Source organism: Sciurus carolinensis, unplaced genomic scaffold (assembly GCF_902686445.1).
Source record: "Sciurus carolinensis unplaced genomic scaffold, mSciCar1.2, whole genome shotgun sequence".
NCBI classification, from domain to species: domain Eukaryota; kingdom Metazoa; phylum Chordata; class Mammalia; order Rodentia; family Sciuridae; genus Sciurus; species Sciurus carolinensis.
The window spans coordinates 13,175-19,594 of record NW_025920750.1 but is presented as its reverse complement, the minus strand read 5'-3'; the positions used below and the strand labels follow the sequence as shown (position 1 = coordinate 19,594).

The 6,420-nt window shown below is 35.5% G+C and overlaps 1 pseudogene; it reads left to right on the top strand.

Moving 5' to 3' along the window:
• Positions 1-3,213: 3,213 nt before the first annotated feature.
• LOC124975891 (UAP56-interacting factor-like) lies at positions 3,214-4,206 on the top strand (annotated as a pseudogene).
• Positions 4,207-6,420: the final 2,214 nt, after the last annotated feature.

Genomic DNA, 6,420 nt, shown 5'->3' with positions numbered 1-6,420 from the left:
ATACTTGGGAATCAATCTCACAAAAGAGGTGAAAGACCTCTACAATGAGAATTACAGAACACTAAAGAAAAAATTAAAGAAAACATTAGAAGATGGAAAGATCTCCCATGTTCTTGGATAGGAAGAATTAATATTGTCAAAATGGCCATACTACCAAAAGTTCTATAACAATTCAATTCAATTCCAATTGAAATCCCAATGATGTAACTTACAGAAATAGAGCAAGCAATTATGAAATTCATCTGGAAGAATAAGAAACCCAGAATTACTAAAGCAATCCTTGGCAGAAAGAGTGAAGCAGGGGGTATCCCAATACCAGATCTTCAACCCTAGTACAAAGCATTAGTAACAAAAACAGCATGGTATGGATACCAAAATAGAAAGGTAGTTCAATGGTACAGAATAGAGGACACAGACACAAACCCAAATAAATACAATTTTCTCATATTAGACAAATGAGCCAAAAATATGCAATGGAGAAAAGATAGCCTCTTCAACAAATGGTGCTGGGAGAATTGGAAATACGTATGCAACAGAATGAAACTAAACCCATATCTCTCACCATGCATGAAACTCAACTCAAAATGGATCAAGAACCTTGGAATCAGACCAGGGACCCTGCATCTTATAGAAGAAAAAGGTCCAGATCTTCAACATGTCAGCTTAGGACCAGACTTCCTCAACAGGACTCCCATAGCACAAGAAATAAAAGCAAGAATCAATAACTGGGATAGATTCAAACTAAAAAGCTTTCTCTCAGCAAAGGAAACTATCAGCAATGCGAAGAAAGGGCCTACAGAGTGGGAGAAAGTCTTTGCCAATCATACTTCAGATAGAGCACTAATCTCCAGATTCTATAAAGAACACAAAAAATTCTACACCAAGAATGCAAATAATCCAATCGACAAATGGGCTAAGGAAATGAATAGACACTTCACAGAAGATCTGCAAGCAATCAACAAACATATGGAAAAATGTGCAACATCTCTATTAATAAGAGAAGTGCAAATCAAAAGCACCCTAAGATTCCATCTCACCCCAATTAGAATGGCGATTATCAAGAATATAAGCAACAACAGGTGTTGGCGAGGATGTGGGGAAAAAGGTACACTCATACATTGCTGGTGGTGCTGCAAATTAGTGCAGCCACTCTGGAAAGCAGTGAGGAGATTCCTTAGAAAACTTGGAATGGAACCACCATTTGACCCAGCTATCCCACTCCTTGGCCTATACCCAAAGGACTTAAAATGAGCATACTACAGAGATACAGCCACAACAATGTTCATAGCTGTTCAATTCAAAATAGCCAGATTGTGGAGCCAACCTAGATGTCATTCAATTGATGAATGGATAAAGAAACATTAGTATATATATATATATACATAATGGAATATTACTCAGCCATAAAGAATGATAGAATTATGGCATTTGCAGGCAAATGGATGAAATTGAAGAATATCATGCTAGGTGAGATAAGCCAATCTCAAAAAACCTAAGGATGAATGATATCGCTAATAAGTGGATAATGACACATAATGGGGGGTGGGAGGGGTTAGTGTTAGGGTTAGATTTAGGGTTTAGGGAGGGAAGAAAGAATGGAGGAAGGAAGGACTGTTTAGAGGAAAAAGAGGGGTGGGAGGGGTAGGGGGAAGAGAAAAAAGAATGAATCATACAACATTACCCTATGTAAATATGATCACACAAATGTTATGCCTTTATGCCATGTACAAATAGAGAAACAACATGTATCCCATTTGTTGACAATAAAAAAAGTCAAACTTACAGTCTTATGTCCACATTAGAAAATTAGAGGCACAGAGAACTCTATTTATTGTCTGAACACTATACCCATCTTTGATTAGAGGTTGTAAATTTCTGTTTAAAACATGGAGAGAGGCAAAAATCTTCAAATGGACAATCTTAACTTGGTAGGACACCAAATCAGTAAAATATATATTGATAGATTGTAACATAAACCTGTTACTTATATCATGTGTACGTTGCTTAGAGAAGCCGTTTTAGCTAATTAGCATAGTTAGCTAATTATGTGGGCATCTGTACCCTACTTATGAGCTTCCCCAGGGCATGCAAAGACCCTAGATTTTTGTACACATCATCTGTCAGGTATGGTTTCAGCCATAGAAGATGCCATAACTGAACAGTTACTATGTGTCATATGATGAAATATAAATGGGAACAAGGACAAAAACTCTAATTGAGATCCTTACAAAAATTTAAGAACTTATTTGTACTCTTGTCAATTTATTACCATATTTTAAAAGTGTTAACAGAAAGGAAGATAAATTGTTCAAGTATTCCTGTATTTTATTACATCTTTTGGTAGAAATCTATCTGCATACTTTTGATTCAGATATGTCTCATCACAGTGTGACCTTTTCTTGGGTACAGTTACTGAGTTTTTATTATTCTGAAGTAAATTTAGTTGCAGCAGCTATTCAAACAATAATATTTAGAAGAGGAAATCTTGGTTATTTAAAAAAATTGGTAGCAAGTGAGCATGATGGCACATGCCTAGGTAGGTGAACTGCAAGTTTGAGGTCAGCCTAAGCATCTTACTAAGAACCTGCCTCAAAATAAAAATAAAAAGAACTACACGCAGTTTAGCAGTGAGGTGACCCTGGGTTCCATCCCCAGTACAAAAATTCATGGGATAGTGACAACTGCTATGTTTTTAAATCTCAGTGGAAATTGTACTAATAAGCTTACTTGAAGAAAAACCACAATTAATCCTCAAACCTTCATTTGACTCATTACATGTCATTGAACTCTCCCACATATCCAAGAAAAAAAGTAGGAAATACAACAATAGTTCTAACCAAAAATAATATGGGATCTGCTTCTGAATTACATTAAATAACTTACAGTAATTAAATGAAATATTTCTACTTTTCAAAACCAAGTCCAGGTCATCAAAATTCTACAATTCACTTACACATTCTTGAAATGATAAACTCATAAAAATGGAAAAGAATTAATGGTGGCCAGAAGTGGTGGGGAGGGTAGCAGGAGAACATGGGTGTGGTTATCAGAGGTCAACATGAGGTGTCCTTGTGACAGAAATGGTCTATTCCTGAACTATAACATCTTTAATGTCAAGATGTGGGCACCTCGAGTCTGCGTGCGTGAGTGGGAGGTGGCAGGCCTCTGACTCTGGCCTTCCCGGCTGACTGTTCCAGCGGGACGTCTCCAGCCATGAACCGGTTTGGTACCCGGTTGGTGGGAGCCACCGTGACCTCGTCGCTGCCGCCGAAAGCCCGCAGTAATGAAAACCTCGACAAAATCGATGTCTTTGGATGATATTATCAAGTTGAATCGCAAGGAAGTAAAGAAGCAGAATTTTCCAAGGCTAAATAGACGACTCCAGCAAACTAGTACCCGGCAATTCAAGATGAGAGTACGGTGGGGGATCCAGCAGAATTCTGGTTTTGGTAAAGCTAGTTTGAGCCATAGAGGAAGAGTAACACCTGGAAAGAGACGTCCTTATGGAGTTATCACTGGTCTTGTGGCTAGGAAGGCAACAGGAATTTGAAAAGGAATTAGTCCTATGAATCGTCCACCTCTAAGTGACAAGAATATAGAACGATATTTTCCAGTGTTAAAAAGAAAGGCAAATCTTCTCAGACAGAATGAAGTGCAAAGGAAACCCATTGCGGTTCTCAAGAGACCTAACCAGTTAAACAGAAAAGATAACATCCCAGCTAATTTTACCAGGAGTGGAAATAAATTAAGCCATCAGAAGGACACTCGTCAGGCAACTTTCCTTTTTAGAAGAGGCCTGAAGGTTCAGGCCCAGTTGAATACAGAACAACTGCTAGACGATGTAGTAGCAAAGAGAACTCGTCAATGGCATACTTCCACCACGAATGGAGGAATTTTAACTGTATCCATTGACAATCCTGGAGCAGTGCAATGCCCAGTATCTCAGAAACCACGATTAACTCGGACTGCTGTACCTTCTTTCTTGACAAAACGGGAACAATCTGATGTCAAGAAAGTTCCTAAAGGTGTTCCTCTACAATTTGACATAAATAGTGTTGGAAAACAGACAGGGATGACTTTGAATGAACGGTTTGGGATCCTAAAGGAACAAAGAGCCACTCTGACATTCAACAAAGGAGGAAGCTGCTTTGTAACTGTAGGATAGATCACACGTCAAAGGAACTTTGGAGTGATGACTCTGGTTGAAAAGTTAGATTGCTTGAAGAGTTCATCACAGAAATTCAAGAAACTTTACTTCAAAATATTCACAAGGCTAAATAACTCTTATTTTTGAAGTTTTTGTTAAACATGTATAAAATAATGCCCTGAAAAAAAGTAACAGGGAATATACCTATCTCTTCTTAAAGATGTCATGGTTGGCCCATACAGAACAATTCTGTTTACTTCTTTGGTTCCTCATGCAGCAGAAGGAAGACAGAAAAATAGAAAATGATTATTTTTATGATAGTGGTATTTAGGATCTCATCACTTTTGCCCATTTTTTTAGACTTCACCATGGTGAATCTTGGTCTTCAGAAATATGAGTAGGTCCCTTTGTTACTGTCACTTATCCTTTAATAGTGTTAATGTAATAAGTGCAGTTGCCTTTTCTTCAATAGATATATTTTTAAAAAATCTTATGAGAATTTCAGTTTTGGCTTTTAAGATGTATGGAAATATTTGGAACTTGGTTCATTTTTCAGATAGTGTTAGATTAAACCCCCAGAGTTGTAAATCTTTAGTGATAAACTTTTAACAAGAAATGTGGCTCTTGGCATTATTCTCAGATTAAAATATTGGTGTTTCAAGGCTATAAATGCATATTTACAAAGTTATCTCATAGGGCATTGAAGAAGATCTGATGTAAAAACCTGGCAGTTTTCTGTTTTATTAAATGAAGAAAGCATTTAATGAAAGAAAGTAGCAAGTTGAAGACTAGAAACTTAAGTAAAAAACTTCAAAACCCAGGTCATAGGTATACTCTTTGGATTTAGTGAAGTCTCACTAATGTCCACAAATTCTCTGACAAATGATATTAAAGGAACTATAATTTTAAAAATTAACTGAGTACTTTAGATATTTGGATAGAAATGTTAATAGCCATAAAGTCCTACACTTTCTTATTCAAAAAGTTAAAATTTATAAACTTGAAAGCTTGCTAAATTAAAGTTTGTAACTCTAAAAACAAAAATATAGTGTATATGTAACAAAAGAAAAAATGCATAATTGCAATAGAATTACATTATAACCTTGTATACCTTTCAATCTGATTTCCTGTATGATATAAAGTTCAAACATATATAGGGAGAGTTTTTTCCCTACTCTGAAGGGGTGGAGGGAGTTAGTTTGTGGTGCCAAGATAGTGCTGAGTCCTCAGTTAGTTGTATACTATAAATCACAGTAAAATGCCAAAATAAAAAAAAAAAAAAGATGTGGGCACCTCTACATAAAGTAGGCAGAAGATGTTTCTCTCTTTTAACACAACTACATATAAATCTACAGCTCTCTCAAATTAAAATTACCTTAATTGAATAAATAAAACTGTAAATGGTTGAACCATACTGAAATGAGATCCAAGCTATAATCATCCTAAAACTATCCAAGTTTTCCTTAGGAGTCTGGTAAAGTAAGCATGAAAAATTAAAAAGGAAAGTCTAAGCAATAATCACAAATGGTACCTTCTAGTTGGTTAATGAAAATGTCTTCCAAGAAGGAAACTGATTGTACACCCAAATAATTCTCAGAATATATTTTCTTTAATTTTATGTTTTAATACTACTTCACAGAGTACAATATTCACATGCCAAATACATGCAAATTTATTTTCTATATATTAATGAATTTTAAATCATGTCTTCCTTCAGAAGTTTAGGAGGAAAAAAATTACTTGAAAATATTTAAACCTTAATATTTAAATGAAGCTTGCAATGATATAGGAAAATATGAACAAAGTTCCCTTAGCTCTGGTGAATCCAAAAATAACTGAAATAGTCAATCCAAATATTCCATTTTACAAAATGACAATTCTTTTGTCACAGACCAAATCATTAAGCAAAAAGCACAGATAAGTGAAACAAATATTTACAAATAATGAAAGAGTTAACCAGAAATACAGCAATTTGTTTTCATGTAGTTAAACACAAAAGGAGGCATTTATGAAAGCCTGAAGGAGATTACTCAGAAAACATTAGATAAGCATTAATTTAAAAGTTATATTTTCAAGCTAACTGACCATAATTTTAGTTCAGACCTTTAAAACGTTATCAAATTCAAATCACTGTCACACCTAAATGAACTTCACTGGACACAGGACACAGCCAGTGCTGGCAACTTCTATCAAACCCAGAGTACACAGTTTCCTAGTGTGGCAGTATTTCAAGATAGAGGTAATGAAGAGCACAGCTAATGTTTATAAAGCTG